At 40.1% G+C, this 13,770-nt stretch overlaps 1 long non-coding RNA gene across 1 annotated transcript; it reads left to right on the top strand.

Annotated features, from left to right (window-relative positions):
* Positions 1–167: 167 nt before the first annotated feature.
* On the top strand, positions 168–848 carry LOC112189626. The gene is made up of 2 exons (XR_002932001.2): positions 168–436; positions 513–848. It is a non-coding gene; the product is annotated as an uncharacterized LOC112189626 (long non-coding RNA).
* The last annotated feature ends 12,922 nt before the right edge of the window (positions 849–13,770 follow it).

Below are 13,770 nucleotides of genomic sequence, written 5' to 3'. Positions count from 1 at the left end.
GCAACAATCTTTTTAAAATACCAAAAGACCTTGCTCCTTTTATTTACTTAGCTTTTTGCTGACCAGGTACTACATCTATGCATAATTGCATATGAATGGATAGATGAATTTTAATAATTTGCAAGAATATCTTTAGGCAATTATTAGCTCCATCCCCCAAATATTATCTCCAACGCCCAACTACATAGTGTCCGCATCAAGAGTGTTATGTCCAGTGGGGTTATGAAATTTTGACTAACTGCACAAATATCTGTCCAAGTCTTCTATTAATAGGGATAAGCTAGGGAAACCCCCTTGGTCTCCAAGCAAACACTCCTCGACAAAATGGGTTCCAACAAGGCTTTTCTTTTATTTTCTCTTGTTCTTCTCATCATCTCCTCTGAGGTAGCAGCACGAGACCTCCTCGAGCACACTTCTACTCATGCCAAGCTGAAAGGTACGTGAGCCTCGCCATTTTGTACACACTGAACATGCATGTGTGTTTATGTTATGCTGAGCCACTTTGCATGCAGAGTATGGTGGATATGAAAGAAAGCTTACTAGTGGTACGGGTGAGCCCATTACAAGATGCGCCCTAAATCCGAACCGGCCCTGCTACCCACCACCATGATGCCCACCATATATCAGAACCTGTCGTCAACCATGAAAGAAGCTGCACTCTTTCTGATCATGATCAACAACCAATACTTATAGGCCGATCGATGCTTGAAGTTATTGATTCCTCTCTTTTGTTGCTTCCCTTAAATAGAACATGCAGTACGTACGTGCTGTAACTTTCATGGAATAAAAACTCGATCAATATGTAAAAACCTCTCCATATCTGGTATCAGGCTAATATTTCTGTAAAATCTTATGGTACAAAGCAGTAGTTGTTCATGATCTTTCCATTTCACAATAATAAATAAGATTTAAATATTTGAATATTTAAAATACAAAAATATGTAAAAAAGAAAAAGGAAAAATAAATGTCTGCTTAAGGAAAACTGAAATTAGGAGAGAATTGAGTCGTGCTTTCATTGATAATAGGGGTCTTTCTATATAAAGGATTACAAGACATAGAATCAGAGTTGTACAAGGAAAGATAATCGTACAATTAATCGGATATCTATGAATATCTCTGAGAATATCTCTAATTCAAAACCCTATTACAACTAGGTCTGGTCTTGAACACTCCCCCTTGTGTCATTCAAATGTAGTGCTCCTCTCGTTGCCTCATTAAAAACCTTGCCGAGCAACAAAACCCTGTGGGACAAAAATAACCTCGGTCGAAGGTGAAAAAGAGCACAACACACCCTTCACATTTCAAGACCAGACATGTAGAGATCTCCCCCTGATGTCTGCATCTCCCCTAGTAACAACGGTTATGGGAGTTCGAATAACTTCCTCAAACGATGCTACTAACATGTTTCTCGAAAGTGGAATTTAGCCAATGACTTAGTGAGCCAGTCTGCCACACTGTCTTCAAATCGAACCTAGTTCACTTTGATCTTAAGGAGAGTTTGTTGTTGCTGATTATCCTTGGTGTTATCGCTTTTGATGTAGCCTTGTTACACTTATTCAAAACAAGCCGCAATATCCTAAATGCTCATAGGCTCATCTGTGGTAGACTTCAAACCACAATTGTTTAAACATGCGTAATTATGGATTCAATCTATAAACATTCACGAACCACTTCGTGAAGAGCAATGATCTCTGCATTATTCAAAGATATAGCGACTAGGGTCTGTTCTGTAGACCTCTAAGATATCATGGTCTTTACCCTTGGTGAACACTTAACCAGTTTGGGAATAACCTTTGTGTGGGTCAGAGAGAAACCCAATATCAGCAAAACCTTCCAAAACGCTTATTGTTTTGGGATGGGGATAGTGGATGCAGACCAGTGTTGGTGGCGTTCCTGGTGTGTGATGGGTCCGAATCCATCATCTCTCTGTAGGGATAGAACAAGCCCATACCAATCATACATATCAAGTATCAAAAAATATCTTTTACACTAATTTAATGGAGTTGCGTTGGAGCAAAGCTATACCTTAGCTAACAAGTTCACTGCAAATGAGAAGTCCGATCTTGTGCATTGAGCTAAATACAATAATGCGTCTATTGTACTCAAGTAAGGCTCTTCTGCCCCTAGCACATCTTCGTCATCATCCTTCAGACAAATAGGATCCTTTTCAGGATCAAGACTACGAAGATTATCATGGGGGTGCTTGAAGGTTTGACCTTGTCAAAATGCCTAAGCATCTATTAACACGATGCTTAAGTTCCCAACCGAGACATAATCGTGTTCTCCCAAAATCCTTCATCTCAAACTCGGATTACAAGTGTTCAGCGGTTTCCCTTAACTCTTTAAGGACTTCTAATGAAGATCATGTCTAACATGAACAGCGATAGAATCCGAAACTTGTTATGGAAACGCACGAGTATATCCCTTCCCAATCAAGTCACTTTAGTGAGCATTTCAACCTTATTGCAAACACGGTCCGTGGTCTAGAGACACTTGACTTGGGTAAATGAAGTTCACCATGAACCTTCATGTACGGTCTATATCTAGATCCCTATAGAGATACATAATGATCACATTTGTAAGCTGCATGATCATTTATTCGGAAACTACCAAACTAACAGGGTAGTGGAGTGCAATGACATCCATTACAAGAAAATATATCTCATCGTAGTCGATTCCAGGGCATTTTGTGAGAAGCCTTACCCCATAAGGCGAGATTACCATCTCTTTTTCTCAGCACGCTTTCTAACGAAGACCCATTAGTCAATAAGTTTTATGTTAGGAGATGTTGGCATCACTAGCTCAAAAACGTTTCTCTTCGTTAGAGAATCCAACTTAACCTGGATCGCATCTTTCCATTTAGGCCAAATTTCTCTATGTTGGTATTCATTCATCAATGGAGCGTGATTCGATATCATCTATAGGACTCAACAAACTCATGCGCAATGAAATGCTCAACTACATCATCAATTATGATGGAGTTTCTATCCCACGTCTCATGTATACTAGTGTAATTTTCATAGAGCTCTATATTCTTAGGAATATGTTTTGACGTTGAGGCGTCCCCCAATGGTAACCTTAATCCAGAAGATTCTCAAGAGACGGATTTTGAGTGTCGATGATCAAAAGATTGGAATGTGCCAAAGTATCCTTCGAACCCACGGGCCTCCCATGCATCCTAGTTGGGGCCATGGCCTATAACTCCAGAGTGCCATTGTCTTTGGCGTTGGCGTCATGCCTACCTCTGTGTAGGGTGGCGCTACGTCCTCTCGTATGGACGTCCTTCCTTGCAGGCATATTTGCAGCAGATGTGTGATCTCGTCACGTTAACAGGGATCGAGATGAGACATAGTAGGGACATGCCACGAGAATTCCTGTCGTTCCTACTAAACATCCGTGTTCTTATCTCCCCTTAACAACTGCAAGACTGTCTCATCAAAGTTATAATTGCATGTCTAGCGGTAAGGAGATCGCCTGGTAAGGGTATTGAGTGGCGGACGATTGTTGGAGTCTCAAATCCAACGTAGTTGCCCATTCGTCCGTAAGGACCCATCATAGAGCACTGTGGCGGTGCAATTGGCACATAAATGGGACACTCAAATATGCGGAAGGACGATACTTGTACCCAGTCACTAGCTGTAACGCAAAGGTAGATTGAGTGGCGGTGGGTCGTAAACTAATTAGCATAGCTGTATGCGATATTGCATCACCCCAAGAGGATATAAGGAGATTGGTGCGCATTACCAATGGTCAGCCTACCATCATAGTCGTTTCCGCGAGATCATTTGGGTGTGTACATGAGAATATGATGTCCAACATCAGTCCCATTGCAATATCCATCAAAAGTCTTCGATGTAAACTCTCTAGCATAGTCAAATCCAATTGACTGAATAGGATGATTCGGGGAGTGAGCCCGATGTCATATGATACGTGCTAGGAGTGTCGCATAAGCAGCATTATAAGTGGACAATGGCACAACACGTGACCAGCGTGTTTGCATGTTAACCAACATCATGAGATATTTAAACGTCCGCAAGTTGGTTGAATCAGTCCATAGAATCCCCATGGATTCTATGTAAGAACAGAATGAGTATTTTCATATCTTTTGCATAAGACGGTCTTAGTCCTAATTTCCCGAAGGAACGGGCTTTGTAAAACGAGTGAGAGGCCTTAGAATCAACCAATGAGGATTTTGGTTGGGACTAAGCGTCTGAAACGCTATTTGAAGCAAAGTTAGTGATTGCAACATCACCTGGGGCGTCATCATCATGATGTGCGCTATCCATGGTGTCATGGATAAGAACTAGGCCAGCCCTAGGCTGGTGGTGGACAACAGAGGCTCCGGAGCCAGCCGCGGCGGTCACACTTAGTCCAGAAATCAACTTTTGATTCATGCTTCGTTTCGATCGAAAGAAAGGATGTCCATGTGAAGTCTTTAGTAGACGGATCATCATATCATGACCAGGATGACATATCCTGTTGTGACAAAGCCAATATGTGTCTAAATCCAATAGATATTCTCTCATGACTTTATTGGATTTAATTGCTCGAATAGTGACATAGAGTCCACTAGAAGGACACATAAACTTCTCTAAGATGCGCTTTTGTTCGCAATCGTTAGAGGTATTGCAAAGGAACTCATTTCCGTTCTCTACATGCGTTTTCGCATGGAATCTGTTAGCTATTCATAGGTGCGATTTGCCCTAGGAGCGTAGAGAGTTTCTGTGACAGTAATCACGGTGCCATTTGGCAAGGGGAACTTGGGTTATTCCATGCCCTTGAATTAATACTGATGGCCTAGCCATCGTAGTCACAAAGTAATATGCTTTGAATCAAAATGGAGTCATAATGAAAAGAGCTCAGAATTTTATTCATAAGCCAACGGAGCACATCATTGTCTCTTAACCATTAGGAGAATCTAATCCAAATTCTAGCTAATGCAAAACAAAGGTAGTCGTTTGACTTCGTTCAGTAACTCCAAAATAAATATGACCAAGTGAGTAGAGAGATGTCGGTGGAGCAAAGCTCGCTTAAGTACCACTTATCTCAAAACCTTCATAGACATCATACTCATTTTGGATAAGCATAGAGAAAAACTAAAACAATGGCATTTACTACAAAGTATATGGCAATTGCCTATTTCCTCTCTTGGAAAAATAAAGACTTAGACAGAATTGACGATCTATTGATCTCAGCCAAATTTGTAGTCTTCAACCCTTCACTCTAGATCATCTTCTTGATCTTCTTGTTCCACATAGTGAGCTTCTCTTGCTACACAATATGCTTTGTAGGTGGTGAAAATTTCTTCATGAGCTCTACAAATGTGTGCCCAATGACCGGATACTCCACATCAAGAACATACATCTCTTTGCTCAGACTCCATTAATTGAGGCTCTTTGAAAGCTTTATTTAGATGGCTCTTAGTGTTGGTGGCCCCACCAACATGGCCAGAGGCGTTGCCTCCCTCTCTCATTCAACGTTGACCTCTTTGGTTCTGTGTTCGCCTATTTTGGCGGTTACTTTCCCAAGTAGAGCGATTATGTAGACTAGAACGTCTAAAACTATCCCTAAGATTAGAGTTTCGCTCTTGGCGCCCTCTCTTAGGGGTACAACTATAATTAGATTCCGGAATATGCTCTGTTTTCACGGATCTCGAATTATAGTTCTTCACAAGGATGTTGTCATGCTTTTCAGCGACATTCATGGCTCCAATAAGCTCATGAAACATTGTGATCTGTCCTGCAGTAACATCTATTCGATAGTTCTTAGCAACCATCAATGCAGAGACGGGGAAGGTAGAGAGAGTCTTCTCAATCAACATCGCATCTGTGATCTCTTTACCACAGAATTCCAATAAGGATTTCATGCGAAGTGCTTCCGAGTTGTAGTCAAGAGTTTACTTGAAATCACATAAGCTGAGGCTATGCCATCTCACTTCTAGGTCAGAAAGCAGGGAGTCACGGACATTGCCAAATCTTTCTTCGAATGAGATTCACAATCTTCTAGGGTCTTCTTCATTCATACACTTGTACTGGAGCGAATCATCCATATGACTAGTCATTAGGATGATAACTTTCGCATTATTTGCCTCTAAGGCTGCTCTATTTGCTTCCAAAACTTGAGCTTACTCAACAGTTAGCACGTCCTGGCTAGGCTCGAGAATCGTATCCAGGATTCCATCAGCCTTGAGATGCTGGCGGACATCACGAACCCACCTGTGATATCCAGAGCCAGTTGTTCCCAATGGAGCAAAGTCCAATTTGTTCAGGTTACTCATCCTGAAAGAGGACAAGAAATTATGGTTAGTTTCGGAGCGTAAAAGGCTACCACGAAAACATATAATTTTTTTAGCATAGTTGCTCCCAAGAATTATGAATTTCTGAGCGTAATCGCTTCCAAGAAAGTCAATTCCGAGAGGTATTGGATTAGATCGAAACAATGACGTAAGTGGTCGATCATAAATTCTCTACAAACTCTAAGTTTGGAGATCTCAACAAGCTCCAAGCTTGGAGTGAGAACGAACCCCCACAGTTCGACTTAATTAGGTCTCCCTTATGATGAAGAAAGGGGGTAGAAGAAGGGAGTTTGCAAGTCCCTGAGAAAAAGAAGAGAAAATAAATAAAAACTTCAAAAACGAGAACATTTAGTAAAAAAATACCTCGAAATAGGTTACCGGGAAATTTGACCGGAAAAAGTGGCTGGAAAAAGTGCCCGGAAAAGTCACCTGAAACTGCTAGGAAAAGTCACCAGTTGCCAGAGCTGACGTGGCACCGGAATGCTGTCGTGGCAATTCCGGAGCTGACGTGGCGCTAAGGAGCTGACGTGTGGCTGTGGGTGAGCTGGCATGCTGACGTGACGTCAGAGGTAAGCTGACATCAGTGGTCTGACGTTAGTCGGCCAGGCGGTCAGTGGGCCTCCGTCTGTGGGTCGTGGGCTGCGGCTTGGACTGCCTCCACCCATTTTTTTTTCCTTCTTTTGTTAATTTTTCTGTTGGATGTTCAGTTAGCCAGTTCAGTAATTTTTAGGCCTGTTTTTTGAGTTTTTCTTCCTGTTCTTGAATGCTGGGATCGAAGTGCTTCTGCTGGCAAATTTTGGTCAGAATCGGAGGTCCGAAACGTGGTGAACCAGTTGAGTATTTGGTGAGGGTGGTTTGGAACTTCCGATAGCCGGTTCTGCTACCTATTCTAGATTCCTGGGGTCAAGGGCTTCAAGTTGTGTGGAGGAAGCAAAAAATGTTTCAAGGTTTTGTATTCGGATTTGAGGTTTTTGCTTGTTGAATCAGGGTTTGACTATTTGTTTCAGGGTTAGAGCTTCGTGTTGATAACGTGTTTAAGGAAAACTGAAATTGGGAGAGAATTGAGTGATGCTTTCATTGATAATAGAGGCCTCTTTATATAGAGGATTACAAGACATAGAATCAGAATTGTGCAAAGAAATATAATCGTACAATTAATCGGATATCTATGAATATCTCTGAGAATATCTCTAATTCAAAACCCTATTACAACTAGGTCAAGTAACCTAGAGTTTTGGCCAAACACATATTCTGGATTTACTTGAACAATATTGAGTTTATAACATGTTTTTCAAAATTATGTATTATTACGATTAATGAGATAATGGCACAGAACAATTTGAACAAAAACCCTATTATGGGTGCACCGTTGCATGCAACATTGTAGACCACAATTTTTGCTTGACATCGTCATGTGTCATAAGCTTGCTATATGAAGAGCATAATTTATGAAACATGTCTGAACTTGCGGAATAGCGAAATTTCAAACGAATTTCTTTTTATGATTTTTCTGGTTTCTAACTTGAAAAAAATCATAAATAGCAATTGGGTCGAGATTTTGCATTGTGTTAAATGGAGTGTGACATAAGAATTATGCTCCACTAAGGAACAAGAAATATTTTTGAAAAAATGGAGTTGACATGGTTGGCACCTCCCATATGGATGCCGATGGCTTAACAAAACATGTCAAAAAAAAATTCAAAATCTTCCTCTGCCAAGAGCCATCATTGGTGAATTTTTAGAAGTTGCTCCAAGTGATAGAACTTAATAATCTTTACCTAGTTTTTCAATATAAAAAAACTAGGAATATCATAAAAAAAATCGGATCAAGCATATTTAAGGCTGTCAATGAGTCGTGTCGTGTGAGGTCAAAAATTTTGTCGTGTTATAAGAGATCAACTCAAACTCAATCTATTTAATAATCGTGTTGAAAATTTAAATCCAAACTCAACCTATTTAAAAAAGGTTGCCAATTTCCAATAAACCGCTTAACCCATTTAATAAATAGGTCGTGTCGTGTTGGGCAAAATGACATATTTATGGATTGATTCAAAAAATGACCTATTTAACTAAAAATGACGAAGTGGAGTTACCTTAGTTGTTAGAGCAGCCACTACCTAAAATTGAGGTCATGGATTTGAGTCACCATGGGGGTAGAAGTGAAATCCTTTGGTCATCTTTTAAAAATAAAAAAAATAAAAAAAAATGCATAAATTGATTATATTCACCGGAGAATTTATAGTATTAATGGTTCAGTGGTAACCCTAGTTTTTTTTTTTTTTGAATGAAATTCAACATTTATTATATTCATCACAAGTCAGAATAGGCCGTTACATACCATTCCGCTATCAAAACAGACAAGAAGCTAGTGGTAGTACCCATAGGTGGTACATACATATAGTCATACTCATTATACATTCAAACATAGAAATAACAGATAACCTCCATCGGTACCAGGGGCGAAACCAGGATTTGTAGCTTGGGGGGGGGGGGGGTCGAGAATAATGTAGACTTATTACCAAACAAAAAAATTGGTGCAACTTACTAATCAATGTTAAGTACTCGACAGTATATATACACAATAATCTTATTAAGACAATAAATCATATATATATGTAATGTAGAAAAAATTAATGTCGTCTTAACACTTAATGCAAGTCCATTCTTATACATTTTCTATCTATTTTTCCTTATATGTGATTTAATCTCGCTAAACAAGTCCTTTTAAATTTTAATAAATACTTAATGAAAAGTATTTTTTGACAAATACATAAATACATAATTACTAGGTTTAGTTAACATCTCTCTCTCATCATCTTGGATTAGTTGTCCGCATGGTGCAGACTATAATCTACGTGAGAAGGCTAGAAGGGGGGGGGGGGAGGTCCATTTGGCTAAAAGTGTGAGAGTTATACATGATTCTATATAAACCCTTCATTATTAATTAGCTCATCAGTTTAATTTCTTTTGGGGGGGGGGGGGGGGGGGTCGGGAACCCTGCGGACCGAATAGTGGTTCCGCCACTGATCGGTATTATTTCAGAGACGCTAAAGAGACATTGGGTGCACATCAGTGCATAGGTTCCTAAAAGATAAGGAATTTATTGTGAAACACAAAGCTAAAACATAGTAAAGACCTAGGGCAAGAAACCCCAGCCCAAAATAGTAGGCCCAAGAGCAACCAAAGGAATAGTCCAACTTCAGAGCCCAGGAAGCTGGCCTGGCCCCAACCCATATTCCCCGACGACATACGACATCCAGCCCTCCTGAAGACACGTAGTACGTCACAGATCCAGCACCCCTGACGACCCGATCTGCCACGACCCGTGCCATTCCAATCACACCACCGCGACATCTCACCCCTTCGACCTAAAAACTCGTGCCCTATGCCGCCACAGCGCATGCCAGAATCAAGCCGACATAGCTCACGCCGCCCAGAATCCCGTCGGTCTGGATCAGAACAACTACGCCGCCGGTTGAGATGCGGCCAGAAAAACAGAAGCCGAGCCATTTGGAAACTCTCCGAAGCACAACCACCCATGGACGATCCTCGGACACATATTGAATGCCCGTCCGACAACAAACTCCAGACAAGGCGATGTCGGAGGCCAGCACCCAATCGGGGCGCCGCCAGACGAGATCTGTTGATACGGAAAAAACCGGCTTTTAGAGTTTTAGGGTTTCTCGAGGGAGAGAGAGTAGCTTGATGACATGGTAACCCTAGTTTAACTTTAAAGTGTAAAAAAAAAAAAGCTTATTCGACCTTTATATACATATTATATTCCTTTTTTCTAAATAGAAGACCTATTTTTAACTCCATCAAATTCAGATTAACGAACCTGAACATAAATTTAATAACACAAACGACTAAGCTTCAACTTTCCTGAAACTTCATGCGGTAACAAAAATAACCACCAAACCGACAAAAGACCATAAACTAGTTAGAAACCAACATCGGCGAACCGGCGGAATCATAATTCAAACCCATGCCACGAAGTAACCATATAGGCACCAGCCGTGTCCACCCCTCAACCAGTAAAATAGTCGCATGGATGAGATTGTTTCAAACTCGGCTCATCGCTAACGTGATCGGGGTGCTATCATCAAAACACACCGACCGAAAGAAAACAAAACGGACTAGAACACAACAAACAACAAAACAAACTGGGAAGCAACACCCTTAGCCCCAGGCCCCGTCCTTCCCCAAGTCAAGCCCAATTCACCGAAAGAGGCCCAGCCTAAGCAATCCCCAATCTCAAGCCCCTTCTGCAACTAGACCTACTCTTACATTGCCATTCTTCTTCGAAGGAGAAATGGGGCCGTGAGCTAAACCCAATAGAACTAAAAGAATCACTGATTTGGTCTGCTTCCGACACAAGAAAAGTAATTGATAAACTTACGTCAAAGTTTGAACTTTAAACAAGCAAGAGAAAGCAAGAAAGACTCGGATTTTTCAATTTATGGAATGATCAATTCAATCAGGAAAGGTTGGGTTCATATACATAAACAGACACCAAAACGTCATAAGCAATTTTAAAAGCTCTACTTAGAGCAACTCCAACAGATTCCCTATATTTTGATTTTTCTCTACTTTAGAGAAAAATAAGCTTATTTTGCTCCAACAGATTCCCTATAACTATCTCTATTTTAGGGAAAGTGAGGAGAGAGAAAACCAAATTCCCTATATTTACAGCAAACTCCAAAATTTAAGGAAGAATTATGGAGATTTTAGAGATTGTTGCAAAATAAGGAATCTGTTGGAGTTAGAGAAGAAAAAATAGCTAAAGCTTTGACTTTTGCTTCCCTATAATACAAAAATTATAGGGAAGTTGTTGGAGTTGCTCTTAGCACGGAACCAAAACAAATCCTAAAAATAAATGATTAATATTGTTGTAAAAACTCTGACTTCAGTTTTGACGGTTTAAAAGACAATTTTTATTTTATTTTTTATTTTTTATTAAAGGCAAAGCTCTTGAGTTTGAATCATCTTGTCTTCGCTTTTATTTTAAAACTTATTTCAGTGACGAATAGACACTCCGACCTAAATTAAATGACAGAATTCCCGAGAGGAACTTCCCGCATAATCCCTTTCTAGCTTACATATTAGGTTGGCAACTCGTTAATAAAATGTAAAAGTATCATATTCAAGTTGGGCACAAATTAATTGCTTAGCTAGCTAGCTGGATCTCGAACGCCCAACCACACAGTGTGTAGTGGGGTTAATTATATATTATCATCTTATACTGTACTTGCCCATTATCTCTTTCTCACATTCTCCGTTCTCGATCTGCCTATAAATAGAAACAATGAAGCTCCTTCATTTCCAAGCTCTCTTACTTAATTACATTTGAAGAAACTGATATATCAATCAAATGGGTTCCAACAAGGCATTTCTTCTCTTGGCCTTTTAGTTGCTCTTGTAAACTTTCATTTTGGAGAATATATCGCATTTTATTGTGCTATCGCCCTTTCATTCTTGTATGTTTTTGATTATGTACACTTGTTATTGTGGTGGAGTGCAAGTGTGGGCATCACATTTTATGGCAAGGTAATATAATATCGGCACTTAAGGTGAGAGCAAGTAGCGAACCTTTGACGTTGAGTGATTTCATTTGGCGTGGCATCTCTGTTGCTGCATTGTATCGCATATCATGGCAGGCCGTAAGGAGTTCATGAATCGAGATGGGTCACGTAGCGTTAACACATTCATTCGTGGCAATGTATCGCCTATCATTCAGTCATAGTGGAGTGCCGTATATCATTCATTCATTCATTGACGGCGGAGTATCGCTCATTCATTCGTGGTGAGATATCCATAACATTCATTCAATGATTCATTCATGGAGATGTATCGCGTAACGTTAACATTAATTCATTAACAGGAGCATTCATTCATTCGTGGCGAGATATCGCGTGACGTTAACCTCCATTCATTGATGGTGGAGTATCGCGTAACATTCATTCATGGAGATGTATCGCGTAACGTTAATATTCATTCATTCATTCATTTGTAGCGAGCGCTCCTTGTTGGCAAGACAACACATCAATGGCTACCAGCACTCCCGATACTAGCAGCGGGGACCTAGTGCCAAATGTTTCAGCTGTCTCGCAAGGGGTTTGATCCAGCTAAACATGGGATGTATCGATCTGCTACTATCACTATCGATCTCGCTTATCTGCAAAACAGACGAAGGTCAGAGGGAAGACAGGGTGTGGTGGCCTTCAACGCTCTGATGCCTAAGTCAGTATCGTGTAAGATAATGATAATGGAAAGTGATAGTAAAACAGTTACCTCTTTGGGTTGTTAGAGATTACCTTAATGTAGCAGATTTGTGGGAGCTTAGTTCCGTTTCTTTTTGTGTGGGATGCTCGGGGTTCCCAATATCACCCCAAGCGGTATCGGGACCCTCAACTGGGAGCTTACCTTGCCTGTGTATTGGCGATATGAGTCTTGTGCTTCCGATACTTGTGCTTAGGAGGTATATGCATACCAATATACTCTATCATATACTATAAAATATGTCCTTTTTTTTTTTAAAGGGTTTGGAACCCCCAGCCAAGCTGAGAGGCTCAGCCCCACGCTCGGTTCCATTTATTAAATTAAAACTTTGCATCGGGGGAGGGGGGGGACATAAAACCTGAACCCCGAGCAACATAAGAACCAATACAATGAACAGAAGACAGAAAACGAGCAAGGTGCACAAGACAATCTGCTACACCATTGCTTAAACAAAAAGAAACAACTCTAAAGGAATCGATAACTAGTACGTGAATTAAAATCATGACTAAATTGAGTACTGATGAACGAAGGAAGGGAAGCCCACCAGACAGATCCCGCATTCAAAGCTCCATAATTTGCTAGTTTATCTGCAACACTATTGCCTTCTCGATATATATGTGAGACATAAAAAGTAACTTGACGAACTTGAAACAAACAATTATGCCATCGGGTTCTAAGTCTCCAAGGAATAAGCTAATGTACTACTTATGCCTACAGTGATTTTACCACTAAAAATAGTCAAAGAATAATATACTGTGTTAGTAGCACCTAAAAGGCTCGCGGTGCATTAATACAAGTATCATGAGAATTTATAATAAATTAACTTCAAATACCAAAAACTATAATTTGCAATTATTCATATATCATTTGAAATTTTTATCCTAATTACAAATCATTGATACTAGTACAAATCCCGTGTGGTGCTGCAAGTTTGTTTCTTCCTGAATTTTATGCATAATAGAGTAGCAATTATAACTCAAGAAATGTTGGCATACTTTCATGCTAGATATGTAATATAACTAAATCTGTTATTATTTTACAAATTGGAAAAGTTAGTGTTCTAACTAGGATTGTGTATTTACAATATTACAATAGACGAAGATTAAAAAAGGTGGTTCGATATGGTACATCGATGGCGATTTCCCGTCAAGCGATGACATGAGCATTACGGCAAATTTTCATCACGGCTAGTGCT

This window comes from Rosa chinensis, chromosome 2, assembly GCF_002994745.2.
Source record: "Rosa chinensis cultivar Old Blush chromosome 2, RchiOBHm-V2, whole genome shotgun sequence".
In the NCBI taxonomy this organism is placed as follows: Eukaryota; Viridiplantae; Streptophyta; class Magnoliopsida; order Rosales; family Rosaceae; genus Rosa; species Rosa chinensis.
Note: the sequence above shows the minus strand (reverse complement) of the source record. Positions and strands in the feature narration are given on the sequence as shown.